Here is a 17,887-nt window from a genome sequence, read left to right as displayed (position 1 = left end):
ATTTAGTAAAAGCTGTGTCTTTGCCTTTGGAGCATTTTAGACTCTATTTCATATAGAAGAAATATTATTAATCATTTATCAGGCACAAGAACATATTTAGTCATACGACATAGTCAAAACGCAAATGTCAACCAGGTCTTATAAAACCTGTAACGCCCGAGCGTCAACTTTAAAAAACGATGTTCTGATTTTTCTCACTTGTCTGACAGCGACATCAGAACACGAATTTTATCTTAGCTAAATGTGCAGGATGAGGCCCGGTGGCGCAGTGGCTAGCGCATCGCGCAGCAGCACCACAGGTCCGGGGTTCGAACTCCGGGCTGAGCAAGGTCAACTCAGCCTTTCATCCCTTGGGTCGATAAAATGAGTACTAAGTTCGCTTGGGGTCCTGCGACAAGCCTTGTTCAGGGCATATGCTTACGCACTACGGGGCTCACGGTCAACAAATCAGATTTCGGGGCACTGCAGGCCTTGGACCATTAGGGATGTTTGCGCCACTGAGTTTAGTTTTTTTTTTTTTTTCCTTTAATGCGCAGGATAAGTCTTTTTTTTTTTTTTTTTTTTTTTTTTTTTTCTCTCGATGTGAGTTCACTTACAATTATTTGAGAATTCTTAGATATTTGCTCCGAAGTTTTAGATTTTTATGTTTACTGCTATATATGAATCGGTCTTTTACAACAGTCGCAAGTTGTCCTATAAAACCTATCTAAAAAACTAAACTAAAATTCTATCTTGATAAGTGTGCAAGCAAGCCTCCACATTTATTCAACATCAAGTCTGTTCACTGCGACCGCTCAATGACAGAGCGAGATTGACCACTACAACCGGTTTTCTCTCTTCTGCTGCTAGACCAAAGAAAGTCTATGTAAAGAAGGAAAGGCTCCATAGACGTAATGTAAACCAGTTTGTCTTCTACGCCGCTAGAAAGAAGAGGGACAATTCGCCAAGGGATTTGGCGACGGAACCTGTTGGCGAGAATTTCCTTCTTTGTGATGTACCTGGCCGAGATTTTCCACCTCCGTCACGCGTACAGGAAATTGAGGAACACGGGTTAAGATGAATCGTTCTTTGACTTTTCGCGATAATTTAAACTCGAATTTTCGTGCTTTTTTGCTTTACTAGTTGAACTTGTATTATCCATATCGCAGTTTGATGTCTGATTTTATATCTGTCAATATGTAGGGGAAAAAATGGAGTCACACAGCTTTAAACTCTTGATAAACGTGACCGTCGAACCTGTTCGAACTTCGAATCAGCTTCGAGCTTTGGCGCTTTTTGGCGACAGATATTCCACGCATGCGCAGTTGTGTCCTTTTCGTTCGGAGGGAGCCACTCCTGCTGCTGCGAAGCTTTCCTTCTTAACAATACATATTCTTTGGCTAGACTCCGAAAGGGTAGGACGTGCTTCTGTCCGTCCTCACCGCGGATGATGCGTGTCTGCAATTTGTTCTTTTTCGTGCCTTTCTGACGACCATCTCCATATAGTTTCAAGTAAATGGATTTTGTCAAAAAATAATAGTAAGTGATATGAAGATTCAACTAAAATTGATCTAGATGCTGACTTCTGCGGTAAATGAATGATGTTTTACGACTTGAGACGTTCTCGAAAGGAATTCCCGTGCACGTGTTGCGTCTTGATGCTAGAATTGGCCTTGTGTTTCCACAAAAAATATACTGGAATAATAATTCAAGTCAAGTCCTTCGCTATAAAAATTGAATTTTGTTATCATGTAACTTTGTGTAACGAAGATGAACTGATATTTACTAGATTGGAATTGTACGCATTTTGTGTACGAAAGGTTAGGACTCAAAATGGTAGGACTGATTCTTACTGCTGCAGTAGTTTGCCGTCTATTGTCTTCTGTCTGGATATGTTTTCTTGATTTTAATTTAAAATTTCACGATGTCAGGATATAATAAATTTCTCGTAATTCACATTATTTGAAGTGTCATCCTTTGGGGGTAAGTTACTCTTAATTCCATATTTTCTTTTAGACCACACACTTCTGTCACATTTGGCACCCATTTATTATTACATTTGGTGCCGTTCCAAAAATAAAAAAATAAAAAAAAATTAAGGTTGAGAACCTGGATACTTCAGATAATTAAAAAAGCACAATTTTTTTTTCAATTCGCGTTGTGAACTTGAGATAAAGTGTGTGATCTAATATTATTTGCTGCACATGTGACTTAAATTAATGTATGATATTTAAATAATTTCAGATATATGTGGTATATTTAAATCAGAAGTAAAATTCAATAATCTAACATTGGATTGTCGTGCATTTGATAAGTATAGTGTGATGCTAAGTATCTAAATGATATGATCATTGATTAAGAAATTATAAAAAATTTGTAATCCCTATAGTGATTATTGCTATAATTATGCATGTTCATAAGTAAATTTATGTATGTTACAAAATTTAGCATTAAGTATTTATGTCAAAAAAATTTATGTGTATCTTAATGTGTTTGAAATTGAATGTTGTAATGTAAAAAATAGATAAGTAACACTATAGTTCATCTATGCCAAAATCAAAATTTAAGTCAACTACCATAATGACTACTTCCTTAGCATCTGCTCTACCCACATTTAGTGGTAATGTTTCGGAAAATGTGAACTTCTTCTTAGATCAGATAAATAGTGTGGCAGAACTTGAAAAATGGCCAAATGAGAAAAAGTTGATTATTCTAAAAATTAACTGTCGGGATAAAGCTCTAGAATTCTTGGTCAATGACCCACAGGCAGCCAGGGAAAATGATTTTGAAAATTTAGAGAAATTTGCTAAAGTTGAATCTTTTCAGGTTATTCAGCAAAAATTTCCAAACATATCTCAAAAATGTAATCAGTCTGTCAGAGAATTAGCTGAAGAGATAAATACTGCAGCCACAAAGTACATTAATGAAGATTCGGTTGAAAATCCTAGCTTGCAGAAGTTAAAAGAAAATATGAAACTCACAAAATTTCTTGAGGCTCTTAGAGCTGATATCAGGATTGAAGTTAAAATGTTAGGTCCATCTTCATTTGATAAGGCTGTAGAACTAGCTAGTAATATAGAGAATGCTTTGAATGACCAAAACACCTATCTTAACAGTATTAATGCTGAGCAAAATTTAGAAATTAATACTCTGCTTAAAGAAAAATTTGAACAAAATAAAATCATTCAGGAGTTAAAAGATAAAATAAATGAATTGTCTCAAAATATGCAGAATAGCTCACAATCAAAATTTAATCAGAGTGCTTCTACATCTCAAAATACGAACAGATTTGATAATGTATCTTGTCATATATGTAGCAACAGATTGTCGGTATTTTCCTAAGCAAGACAGACATAATTATTCTAGTAGAACTTTCAGAGGTCATAGAGACTTTCGTAATAATTGGCGTAGGACTTATCATCCTTATAGAGGTAACAGTCAGTACAAAAGAAGGCATAACAATCATTTAAATTAATTAAGGGTTCTTGCCAGAGATATGACTCTAAATTTAGACCCATTGCAAGGATCCGTAATGACTGGGGGGCATAAAAAATATTTCAACAGACAAAATATATATAAAAAAATTATTGAAGGAAATAGCAATCAACTCCAAAATAAATTAGTAGAAAATAAGAATAATGAAAATAAAAATGTTACCAAATTGTTAATGTTTTGTAGCTCTGAAAATTCTAATTATCTACCAATAATTAAAGTTAAAATTGGTTCGCAGACTTATGAAGCTCTTCTTGATACAGGTGCTAATTTATCTTTGGTTCAACCAGATGTAATTGAGGAAATTAAACAATTTTCCAAAGTCGAATTTGTTTCTCGTATGGTTAGAATAAAGACAATTGAAGACTCATCCATTCCTTACATGTCTGCAGTTAAAATTCAAAATAAATGGTTTACGAATTTATTTTATGTTACTGAAAACAACTGGAATTCCACGTATCAGATGATTCTAGGGTATGACTTTATTCAATGTAACAGAATTTTGTTAGATTCCGTAAATAAGAAACTCATGATTGATAACACCAATCTGAACTTTAAGGAAAATTCTCCTAATAAAACAGTAACCAATTCAGTTAACAATACAAAAAAGAAAAATTGCAGTTTAAATGCAGTAAGGATGGTTTCTAATATTACTGTCATGCCAGGTCAATCTCAGATCATTTCCTTAGCTGTACCTGAGGTTTTAAAACAATCTAAAGAAATTTTACTTTGTCCAAAAACATCAAAAAAACAGATTTCATATCAATGAATCTTTGCATACAGTTGGTCGTTATAACCATATTCAAACTATCATTGAAAATAATAAGAATGAAAAATTAGTTCTAAGAAAGAATTCTGTCATGGGAACTGCTGTGCCATTCCATTTTGAAGATATTGTCAATCCAAAAAATCATGAAATATTACAAATAAATACACTAAACCTGCAAGAAGTAATTAAGCTCAGAAAAGAAGAATTAAATGTATCAGATTTTAAGCTAGATCATCTAAATGAAAAAGCAAAAGGTGAAATGATAGAATTGTTAATGACTAACTATGCTGTATTTTCAAAGTCTTATAACACTTTATTAGCCACTGATAAAGTTGTGCTAGAATTTGAACTTCTTCATAATTTTCCCATTCAGACGGGACCTTATCCCATTCCTAAAATTGCTAAACAGTATGCACAACAAGAAATTTCAAAATCATTAGAGGCTGGCATAATAGCACCATCTTCTTCCAGTTACAGTTTTCCTTTTACATTTGTCAGAAAAAAGAATTTACCTGGTGAGGATAAAAACACACCAAAATTTCGTATGGTTGTAGACTATCGTCTATTAAACAGCATCACAGAATCTTATAAAATCTGTTTACCAAAATTTTCTGAAATTTTACACAACGTTGGTGGTAGGAATTTATATTGTGTACTCGACTTGAAATCAGCTTTTTTCCAAATTAAGTTACAAGAGTCTGATAAAGAAAAGTTGGCTTTTTGCACTGAACTTGGCAATTTTCATCCCTGTAGACTTCCCTTTGGTTCACGCAATAGTACTTCTTATTTCCACACACTAATTTCAAAACGTTTAAATGATATCAAAGGTAGTAATGTTCAGTTTTTTCTGGATGATATTATTGTTGCTGCTGACAGTGTATCTGAATTGAAGGTAATTCTTCAAAAGGTTTTTGATAGGCTAAGAGCATTCAATTTGAGTTTGGATCCAGCTAAAGTGCAGTTATGCAAATCTGATATATTTTATTTAGGTTTTAACATTTCTAAAGCAGGTTTTTCTCCTTCTGAAGGTAATATAGCAAAGGTTTCAAAATTCCCTATTCCAAAAGATGTTAAACAAGTTCAAGCTTTTCTTGGTATGATGAGTTATTTTAGACACTTAATCGATAATTTTGCTGAGATCACTCAGCCAATAGTACACTTGACTAAAAGAAATGTACCTTTTGTTTGGAATCAAGACTGTCAGGATGCTTTTGATCTGTTACAATCAATAATGTTAGAAAAGCCTACTATAAAAAACATTTATGATAATCATGAAATTTTTTTAATTACTGATGCTTCTAAAGTAGCTATTTGTGGTATTCTTTTGCAAAAAATTGATGACAATTTCTTTCCTGTAGAATAATTTTATTCGAAACTTCTGACTCCTGCTGAGTCTAGGTATCCATCTATTAGACGTGAGCTCTATGCCATCTATTAGACGTGAGCTCTATGCCATATTTTCATCTGTGAAACATTTTCATGAACATTTGTATGGAAAAAAATTTACTATCTTAACTGATGCTATATGCCTCTCACTTTTCATATGCAATTGGATAAGCAGCCTGATATTGTTACCAGATGGTTATTTTATTTACAGGATTTTGATTATACTTTAAAGCACATACCTGGTTTTTCTAATCCTGCTGATTTTCTTTCAAGAGTTCCTGAAGAATCTCATAATGTAAACAATATTAACTTATTTCAACCAAAAAATAATCAACTAAGCATTCAAAACATAGTTAATCGCCAAAAAGATGATAAAATCATTAACGACATCATAAACAAAATTAACAATAACAATTCTGAGATTTGTAGCAAATATTTTATTGATCAGAAAAATGGTATAGTAATGATTAAGTTAAGACCTACAGCACATCATTTAAAAACAATGAATTTAGAAAAAAAAATTCTACTTCCAAATTCTTTAGTGAAACCTTGTTTAGAGATTGCTCATGCTCCACATTTTGGTACCAACAAAACATGAATTCATAAAAAAGAAATACTTCTGGAAGGGCATGTTTTTAGATTCAAAAAACTTTTGTGAAAATTGTCAACAATAACAATTATTGATCATTATTCAAGATATTTAGAGGCTATTCCTTTAACCAATATCACTTCTGCAACAATCATAAGATGTATGAATCTGTATTTTTCAAAATTCGGTATTCCAAAGATAATATTATCTGACAACGGGTCAAATTTTTGTTCGGCTGAATTTGAGAATTTTTTAAAAGATTCAAATATTGAACACAGAAAAAGTTCCATTTATTACCCACAATCTAATGGGATCATAGAACGAGTTCACAGAACTATGAAAGAAAGCATAGCTTCATTATCTAATCAGGTCTTTGAATGGTCTGATAGATTGGCATTTTTTAAACTGTTTTACAATAATTCAAAACACATAGTAACTGGTTTCACTCCTGCTCAGTGAGTGAAAAAAAAAAAAAAAAAAAAGAGAGAGAGAGAGTAAGGAAAAAATTCTAGAACATTTAGTGGTTATTACAAGTATCCAGCTAGTAATGAAAATGTGCTATTTTCACAATTTGAAAATTTGGAATTACTAAGTTTTAAAAGAAAATTGTAGAGTAATCATTCTTACACATTTACAAAATTATTAGAAGAAATTGATGCTATTTAAAAAGAGTTGATAAAATGGTATGATTTGAAAACTGTTAAGTAAGAGATATATAGCAATCAAGAGTTGTTAACAACAGTGAAATGAATACTTGAGTATGAAATATGGGATTTATTCAGTTACAAATGTGTCTACAGATTGTAGTGAAATCTATGCTACTGTATGTGAAATCATGTATTGTATGTATTAGTTCTTAGTTTTAATTTTTAACTTGACTCACATGTGTAGCAGCATATCCCCAAATTTTGTTTTTTATATATTTATGCCAGACAATGAGATTTTGATAATTTAATAATTGATCATAATTTGGATTATGCCAAACAGATATATTTTATTAAATTAACATGTGCTAATTTCAAATGGACAACAGATCCTAAATTTCTGATTTACGTGGCTGCAAATACATCAAGTCTCATCTGCAAATTAGTGTTGTGCTTCATCAAAATATTGTGATATGATTTTGTGAACTGTGCTACGTTTTTTCTTCTTTGGCCAGAGGGAATGTGCAGGCAAGACTCCACATTTATTCAACATCAAGTCTGTTCACTGCGACCGCTCAATGACAGAACGAGATTGACACTACAACCGGTTTTCTGACTGGCGCTGCGATCACGAAAGCTGGATGCAGTGTCTAAACATAGCTGCGAAATTTTTTAAATAAAAGTTTCAGTAAATGTTTTCAACTCTCTAAAAAAGTTTAATGCACCTTTCGGCACGTTTCAAATAACCGGCCCTTGGCGATTTTTCGGCCGCCATCTTGGATTTCAAAAATGCGCTTCGGCCAAAATTGTTATCCCTGTCCGAGGGAATTCGGAGAGGGAAAACAATTCTGAACTACCAAACATGCAACATGCAAAGAACAAGACAAAATTTAACTTACCCCAATTTATGCTGACATACTGACGATTATAATATTTTTTGCTGAGCACAAGTTTATGAGATATAAATTAAATTACTTAAATTGCATTCAATGCGATTAATTTAATGTGGATGATCAAAATAAACTAAACATTAAAATTTTAATATTCTTGTTTTTTCAATTATTTAGTAATTCTTAATTGATCTACATGACTATAATATATGTAATATTTGCTTTAAAAAATATTTTAAGCCTGAAATCACTTTAGACTTAAGTTTCATTAAGTATAGTTCTTATGTTTAAATGTTAAGATCGAAATACAGAAAGTGCAAAAAATTAGAATTTTCTGCAAATCGCATATTTGAAAAACATTAAAAAATACAGTTTCATACATTAAAACTAAAAGAAATATGTCATAAAAACAATCAAGAACTGTACCCTTATATAAATAATAAATCTATAAACTATTTTGATAAATCTAGGAAAGCTGTGAGCTTTAAAACATACAGTAAAAGTTTTTTAAAAAATTCTTTTAGTATCGTTAATAAAAGATTAAGTAAGGATGTTAAGTATTTACTTTATTCTGGTATCATCCTCCAACAATATACGGAATTAAAGTTAATTTATATTAGAATATAATTTAAATACATACAAATAAAATGTATTAAAATTAAGACTTACTTTAGTTCACAGGCTCGCAGCAATTTTTTTCCACCACGAGGCATAGTTCGCGCAAATTTAGCGCCAAAAAGCGGGTAACGACTAGTTACGGTTGCAGTGAACAATGAATTCAGATCGTTAAGTTCATAATTTTGGGCAACATTTATTTTTTAGTTTGCATAATTTTTCTGATATTCAGACGCTTTTGTTTATTCACAATCTACCTTTGTACTCATTCTAGAAACAAATATTTAAGTTCTTATCTGTACAGTTCATAATTAATAATACTGCTGTTTAATTTAATTAAAATAAAATAAATAAAAGTATTTCAAACAGAATGATACAGGTTATTTCGCTCCAAACAGTTATACTAATTAACCCTTTGCCATCCGGAACGTATTTGTGGTTCTACTTATGTGAAGTGCCCCAATAACATTATATTATAAAGCAGGGCACTTTGCGTAATGCGCAGTTATCGCGACGATACTTTAAGTAGATACCTTTCGCAGTTCAGAATTTAGCGCCGATCAGTAATTAATCAACTATTTGCAATTTCAAATTACAATTTTGGAATAAAAAATTTTAATTTTAAACTTTAAAATCTTTTTAAGGAAAATGTAATTTTTTTAAGTGCCATTCTAGCTAATAACCTTTTTTAACCATTCCAGCTCCGGTTTATTTATTATATCTGTCTCCTATTTATCACAGTATAAATGGAGTCTTGGCCCAATTAAATAAATCTAAGATGATCAATTAAGAAAACTTATAGACATATATATTAGTAAGGTTGTTGTGTCCAGGTGGATTAACTTCCTTATCAGGAAACTGTAGTTTCCTGATAAGGGTTTCAACTCTTCTTCTGTGTACAGAAGAAGGGTTCAAACCCTTTATTAACTCTTTAAAATTTACAATGCGTCAACTCGACGCTAACAAACTTCGCCTCTACTTGGGTGATAATTGAAAGTCAGGTAATTGAAATTAAAATTTGAGATGTTTAACAAGTGATAAACTAGCCTACAGGGCTCAGCGAGGTCCCGAACTTCACCCCCTTCCAAGCTATAGGCAACAAAGCAATGCAATTAAGCCACTTGAACCAGCCAGCAGTAAGCAAACGTACCTACGGCAGAGACAGCAGCTTTATCTCTCTCTTCATCTGTTGCAACTCTCAGGGCTACAACGTGCAGGTTACAAATTAAATAATCACAGCAGGGATTACAAAGATTTAATATGGATATCTCACACAAGCTGAAAACGTTACATTACTTTAACTAGTGCATACATATAACTGAGTGAAAAGGGAATTTCCCCGCTTAGTTCGCAGTTAAAGAAAAAAATAAGAATAATAAAAAATAGTCCAATGAAATGTGGCGCTCCTTCTGTCGACCTTCGCTGAGCCGTTACGTAATCGTTTGTCTGCAGCAGCCGTCTCCAACATTATCCTACCAAAACTCGACTTTTAACTACTTCCTTCAACATAGAAAATTTGCATGCGTTCACGCGCGCATTTACAACATTTAACTATTCTGGCACTGACAATTAGGGGAATGAAGGCTTATAGGAGATTTTTAATCAAAATTTTAAATTATTATTTAAAATAAATATAAATCCCTACAAGGTTTTAAAAGTGATGTTTAAAATTTCAGCCAATTTTCAGTAATGCATCCCCGTCCTCAACTTCACATGGATTGCCAAATATTTTAAGGCACCTTCAATTTCGTAAATCAGTAGTAACAACTTTTGAGGTTTTACAGCAAGCCCTACATTAGAAACAACAGGCATTTAATACACATTGGTCTCAAGTGTCTATGAGAACTTCGACACTGGTTCACCATGCCCCAATCCTACACTTCACAAAAGTTTCACTAAATACTTGCCTCTGTGATGAAATGGGCTGGAGTCCCTTGGGGGTGGAATCGCAAACAGTGGAGTCATGGGATCATCGTTCAAAAGTCATGCAAAATCTCGCCTGCAAAATTCTTACTCTTCGGAGTACCTAATTTGCATAGTAGTAGGAATTGACTCACCATCAGCAGTTTCTTCCAAGTACCTAGTTTGGGTAGTAGTAGGTATAGACTCATTAGACAGTCATCAACTTACATATTAAATGGTGAAGCGGTATTAAGTAATGTGACTGAGTAGCAGTGCGTTCTTCTGGACCCATAGTTTGCGCTGGGATCGCGAAGACCTCTTTACAAGAAAAGGACTCCATTAATACATCTTCAAAATTCTAGATCCTGGAAAAAGAATCAAGACTGTTTGATAACTAGTCCATCATAAAGGTACTTGCACCCATGTGCAGATCGGCGACTGCTTGAAAAGGCCTTGTTAGGAATGCCCCTGCCTGAAGATATACGTCCCTGATGAGTATCATTTTCTAACTTCAGAAAAGCGTCCTTCATAAACACAGATGGTATTTAATTCTCGAGTGCATCCTTATGTAAGTTCAATTTTTGTTTTCATTAATTAATTAAGCAGGGGAGGAAATAAATTTCCGATACCGTTATGCAAATTCACTCCACTGGATTTGTATAAATATACCCTTTGCAGAAATGTGTGACGAGCGCTTTTGTAGAAATATCTTATTTTTCATAAAGGTGCCGAAAATTAATTTCATCCCTTGCGTCGTCAATCTATAATGCAAATGAAAACGACATTTGCAAATGTGTTTTTCATTTGCATAAATACCCCTGCCGTAAGTGTTCATATCCTTTTGGAGGTTGGATTTTTTTTTAAATTAGAGACTGATTTTTGTAAGGAACACACGTCTTTTGCCAAGGCACCCTTTTGAAGTATTTTATTTTTTCGAACATCGATCGATCTTTATAAAGGTGTGTTTGCCTTTATATGTGGGTACCATTATGAAGGTGCTCATAAAGAGCCACTGCAAAAAATACCATACATTGCAATAACTGGACACATTGCAGATGAAATTAAGAAAAGGCGAGCTGCATAATATACACTGATTCTAGATACTCCTTTTAGACCCACAACTACATTTTAATCTAGACATTAGCTATATACAGCTTCCATAACATGTGACCCATCCTCCTACATGCCAAGTGTTAGGGTTGATCTTCACCATTTGCCATTCTACACTCTTAACCTAAAAGGTTCATGTTCATTCACACATGTTCTTTTGTAAATGCAAAAACATTAATATTATGATACACATATGATTGTATATATGTGTATCATAATATTAATGGTACATAATTCTTACGGTGGCTCGTTTTTTACCTTTCCCCGTATATTCTTACGGTGGCTCGTTCGTTACCGTCAACTATTCATTACATGAAGTCAATTTCTGGCAACTAAAGAGCTCTTGACAAAGAATCTTTAATCCTTAGAGATTCTTTGTTAAGAGTTCGTAAAGCGCTACATATTTTGCAGTTTTAATGAGAAAGCTCTCCAGGTGCCGACACAAAAGGCAGATTTATCTGTTTTGCATTTTTGGCCTTGTTGCCCTATATAAATACGATTTATTTCTTGACGTTTCTTAAAGCTTAATCATAGATTTTTGAGTTAGCCTGTATATATAACAGAAAGATGAATTTTACTTTGTCGATGCATGTGACAGATGATCCCCTTAAGATGGGAAGCTTAGCAAAGTTATTCATATGTCGTAATGGAAATTAAAGAAAAAATATTATGCAGTCAAAAGTCTTTAATCCGGACTCGTCGGGACTTCGACGATTCCGGATTATCGGTTTTTCCGAATTATAGATCATCAGTTTAAATCTGGTAAGATGGCATGCAGAAATTATAAAATTAAAAATATGAAACCGTAATTTATGAAATAAAGAGCAATTATGATCTAAAGGGTATCAAAATTTACAAAAAAAAAAGTTTAATTTTTATTTGTTTACTTTATTAAACATTTCTTTCAACGCGCACATGCCTAAAGCATACATTACGCATAGTCGAAATTAGAAAATTGCAACCAGAAAACTATTTGATGTGTATTCGTGATATTTATAATGACGAGGAATTTGATTTAAATCATATCAAAGACGGAGTACATCGAGATGAAATACTGCATTTAGTAAGGAATTATAAGCCGAATAAAATAAAAACATCTGCCTTGAAGATAAGGATAATGCTGACAGATCAACTTCCAGTTCATTGTGCCGCCGCGACGTTCCCCCCCCCCACAGAGCAGCGTGAAATTGATAAACAGATTCAGAATGGTTAGAGAAACAAAGGATATGCCTTTATCCATTTTTTGCAGCTATTCCACTTTTTGTTTGATGGACATCGAAACATGCTTTCGCTTTGTAGATCCTTTGGCGGCTCCAGAATCGGAAATTCTTTTTGACATAATCGAAAGTTCAAGCTTAGTTTTATAAAATTGCTTTAACAGTCTGCAAAAAATAATAAGCCGGATCCAATTAGAAGATTAAGGAACAATGCAATCTGCAATATTAACTAAAATAGATAATTAGAGCTTAGCTTATACCGTCCGTTATACATTAAACGCGCATGCGTAAACGTATTATGCACATGCGTAAACGTATATGCGCATAATAGCTTTGCGCAATTGCGTTTACGCATGCGCCGAAAGTTTGTAGCTTTGAGGTCCGGATTATAGATCATTCCGGATTATGGACGTCCGGATTAAAGTCTTTTGACTGTATCATAAAACTATGGAACATGACTCCATATTAATTTAATTTACTGAAAAACAAGTCTAGAAAAAATTAATCATTATTAATAGAAAGAGTTGTAAGGTATTTCTTTCTCTTTAAGGCGGTCCTTAGTGGTATAATCGGAAACACACCCCACTAGCAATCAGAGGGCCGGAGTTCGAAACTCGGCGAGTACAACACATATTTTTCCTGCCTGTTGGCTCCCGAACTAAAATGTGGTAGACTGTAATTTGTCAATATCAGGATTTAGCAAATGTGTCTCCACCTTCCTAGTCGCCCTTGAAGTGGGAGAGAATGTAAGGAATTTTTTCCTTTATTGCCGAGCGCCTTCGTGGTGTAATTGGAAATAAATCCTGCTAGCAATTGGAAATTAGGCTAGTGTGTTGCATCTTTTTCATATCCTGCCTAGGCAAAGGTGTAGAGGAGGGGCAGAACATACAGGCCACTGATTAAGGGGTTGCCTCCGAAGAAGCTTGATTTTTTAAGCATATGTTGAAAAGGACGAAGCTAAAAAGTTGTCTGTATTGCGAGAATCAGTTCCTAACTTACATGTGCCGCTTAAGATTTTTTTACAGTGTATGTTTCAGTTGCTCCTTGCTAGAGAAGTTTAACGAAGTTGAAGTTGATTAAAAGCTATCTTCCATCAACTATGTGCTAAGATTTAATGGCTTGGCAGTCTTTTGCGTTGAAAATAAATACAGTAGCAAAAAAGCATTAATGAATTTTTGACGAAGCTATAAACAAATTTTCAGAAGTCAAAACTCACTAAAAACAGTTATAGTTTTTTTTTTTATTCACAGAAAATTTAACATTTTTTAAATCATAAAAATGGCTGATTAATAAGACTTTTTTTAATATAAATTTATCTGCTTAATGTAAATTATTTTTTCCTTAATCTTAAAACTTTTGTTTTCCAAATCAATTCAAATATTTAATTTTATTTAAATAAATGTTATTTATATATTTGTGTTGACATTTTATATGGTGATTATTATAATAGGGGTGGAGGGGCTAGTGAGATTTCCATCCTGAGCCTCAATAACTAGGTCTGCTACTGCAGATAGGATTTTGCATGTTTGGCATATTTCTTGCTTTGACAAACCTAATGATTTTAGAAAATTACATTTTATGTTTGTACAGCTCTTCCATCCTTAGAACGGTCAATTTACTAAGCATAAAAACCTATCTCAAACATTCTGTGCATGTGTATTTTTATATGTTATGTAAGCTAATAGGAAATATTTAATAATGGAAATTTCCCTCATTCATAGTCAGTTTAGAATCCACAAAAGACAATAGGAGTGTTATAAATAATGTACATAAAGAAAAATGCGCAATATATTCTAAAAAATTGAGAAGGAAATTGCAGATATGTGAATGTTGAAATAAATATCGATAAACAAAACAACAGTAAACTCAAATTTATGCTTATTTTAAAATCGAATGATAGAGTTAAAAAAATGTATTATCTCTGAAGAGTAAGATTACTTATACTACATTAAAAGGCACCGTTAGCTTTATTTATGACTTTTCACTCATTAAAAAAAAATTAGAATTTTATTATCGGGTAAAAAAGCTAATGGGATAAATGAAGCTAACAGAATTATATATATGTTGAAGACATATGAAGACTATTGAAGACATATGTGTTATTTCGTTCCATTGACTAATCTTAATTTTCATGTTAATCTTATATATCAATTTTAAATTAAGAGTGTATTTGTGTCCCTTTTTTTTTTTCCAGGGCAGGGAAGCATCTTTTATAAAATTATAAGTATGCAATATTTACTATTGAACAGGAAATGAAAGCTGTATGAAAAACTACCACAAAAGGAAAATTAAATTTTTTGACAAGATGAAATATAAAATACTTATCAACAATTAAAGTCCTTATTAATAATATTTAGCTGAATTTTAAATATATATATATATAATTTAATGAATAAAAATTGAAGCTAACACAATTAAAATAATAAATTAAAAAATTTATTTACATGAATACAATTTTATATTTAAATACACAGATAATTTTCCTACCATTACAAAAAATAAACAGATGATTATTTCTTTCTCATACACTCACAGACAGGAATAAAGAATTATTTTATTAGAGTTTTGAAATAACAGCACTGCACCCCCCTTCCTTTTAAATTCAACAACTTTTAAAATTACAGGGATTTTTCTTAAAACATAATAAATATAGTTTGATTAAATATTCCTTTGACAAATATTTCAACTAATATTACATAGCTCATATTAAATGTCTCTACTATTAAATAAAGGATCTTTCTCAAAAATTCTTTTTTATATATAGACATATAATTATAAATGTATCAGTTCACTTCTTCTGTAATTATATTTTGTTAAAATATTCTTAAACTATTAAAAAGAAAGAAATTTCCTTCATTTTAAAATGGTTATGAGATGGATTTGAATGTAATGATGACAAAGACATTTTTTAATAATAAAAAGAGAAAAAAATCTATAATAGCTTAAACGTAGACACCTTGGAAAAAAATTATAAATATTAATAAAAATAAAATTTTCACAGCACATCATTTTAGCACAAAAAAAAAAAAATCTATCATTAAACTTTGCATACAGCCACTTTACCGAGATCTTCATTTCAGTATAAAATACATAAATTTCATCTTTCATTTCCTATTTATCTGTTTTGGTATTTTCTAATTAAAGAAATTTTGTCTCAAATCACATTTCATCATCAATCATAATGCATTAATTCTAAATTCAATGGCAATTACTTTCACAGAGCATATATAAATTGAACTATATGCTATCAATTTCGTATGAAGGCTTTCCATATGAAAATGAAGTAATAACACATAAGCTAGAATTTTAATAGTAACAGCACTGTGAGACATTACAGTTGGCTTACTGTAGGAACTATCCAGCAATGCAATCATTACCATACTGTTACATCCAATGATGCAATACGTTTGCTTATCATCTGATAAGCTTGCTTTAAAATGATTTCATTGAAGGACACTATAAGTCAGTGTATTGCCATCTAGCAACTGAAGAATTGGTATGCAGGTTTTATAGCTTAATTGTCTGATTTATCAAGATTTAGGTATTAAGTTTTTATTTTGTTTAATGTTTCTTTTTAGAATGTTGCTTGGTTTGCTTGATTCAGCCATTTGCCCTGGAGTTGTTGACCTTGGGTGATTACAGCTTAATGACACTACTAGAATAATGCTGACAGCAGGATGAATAATTTTGTTGCATAACTTAGCTGACAGCTCCTCCATATATACTAGTCTGCTGTTTCTGCTCACTAAATCAGCTGGATGCGTTAAAAATTATAAAGATGAAACAATTTGCATAATAATTACAAAATAGAATTGTAATAAATTAATTTATATTTTTAGTTCATTTATTTATTGAACAAAATAAATGTTAAAGTTATTAAAATGCAGCACTAGATTAAAATATTAATAACACTTGTAGTATAGTATAAAAACACTGATGCTACAAATGCTAAATTAACCGAGTACTGGGACTTTGAAGTGACTTATAATGCTAGGTTAGGTTTTTGAATGCATTTCAATTAGGAAGTGACTGATAATACTAGGTTAGCTTTTTGAAAGCATAAATTCATATCATACATAGAGAAAATTATGAAAATGTCCATGTAGCCAGTCTATTTGGCATGATACAGAAGCAATAAACATGTTTAATGATAAAACTGAAATGAATAAAAATATTAATGAGGTTAAATTTATAATTTTGTTGTTCTTTTGCATTTCAGTTAATATTTCTATCGTAAAAACTGTCCGGCTTAACACTGTCCACTTTCTCTTTGACAAAAATGAACATTATTCTCAATAATGACAATTTGAACATTTAATTGTGAATTATAATAAATTTGCTAGCTGCTGTTCTATACATTCACAATAATAATGGCTTGAGTAAATTTCTGCGTTTATTTTATTTATGACCTCCCAACATTTTTTTTTACTATGCTTTATCCTATAGTTCCAATTTGAGGTAACATGGTGCAAATATCCAGAGTTAAACTGTCATAATAACAGTACTATTTACAACTGAAGCCAGCAAGCACATATAATAAAATTTCAGTTATATGTAGAAATAATTTATAAGCAAATAAATCTTTATCATTTGGCCAATCTCAATTCAACAACCCAATTTTCATAACCTTTTTTAGTTTTCTTTATTCTGCAGATAATCAAAACCATTATTAAAGAGCTATTACTGTACATGATTGTTAAGAAATATATCACATTTGCATTCTTCAGCTTTGCTACTTTTTAACTTTAACAAGCTAATATTTAAGTACTAAACTATAATACAGTTATATCTCTGAAGTTATTGTTTAAAAATATTATACATTTTATAAGAATTTATCAAATTTTCTCATTCGCATAATTTAAATTTAAATTATGAAAATTTAATTGTATACAAGTAAAATATTAATTATTGCTGTGAACTAATTTTCAGAATGTATAATTCCATTCACTTTTTTGAATCAAAGAATGAAAGTAACAGCACTGTGCATAAAAATGTAGAACAACTGCATTGTTAACACAATTAATAACTCAAGTGCTGTTTTGAAGAAAAGTATGGGTGTTTTTAGAGCAATTAGCATAAATTAGACTTTGCTGCTACTTATTTTATTAAAGCTAATTCTTATGTATAGACACAGGTTTTGTTCACCAGCATTTTATGAATTATTCACAATTTCAAATAAAAATTAACTACAGGTATAAATGTATGAAATAAAATAAGCAGCCTTATTAAAGCAGACACAGCCTTGCAATATTTAAAAGTTACATGTTACAAAATTGGCAATTCAATCAGCTTAT

General features: G+C 31.7%; 1 protein-coding gene across 2 annotated transcripts in view; it reads right to left on the bottom strand.

The window, feature by feature from the left end:
* LOC118196211 (toll-like receptor 4) overlaps window positions 1-9,679 on the bottom strand; it is a 40,730-nt gene extending 31,051 nt beyond the window's left edge. Inside the window, exon 1 of one of the 2 annotated variants that reach the window (XM_085810001.1) lies at window positions 9,515-9,679. The gene's annotated coding sequence lies outside the window, so the exon portion shown is untranslated. The remainder of the gene's footprint in view (window positions 1-9,514) is intronic. The other variant, XM_085810000.1, reaches the window with a different exon arrangement.
* Between the last annotated feature and the right edge of the window lie 8,208 nt (window positions 9,680-17,887).

The sequence above is a fragment of the Stegodyphus dumicola genome, chromosome X2 (genome assembly GCF_044657685.1).
Source record: "Stegodyphus dumicola isolate Sdum_Otavi_A_Nest chromosome X2, ASM4465768v1".
In the NCBI taxonomy this organism is placed as follows: Eukaryota; Metazoa; Arthropoda; class Arachnida; order Araneae; family Eresidae; genus Stegodyphus; species Stegodyphus dumicola.
This window is presented reverse-complemented; position numbering and strand designations above follow the sequence as displayed.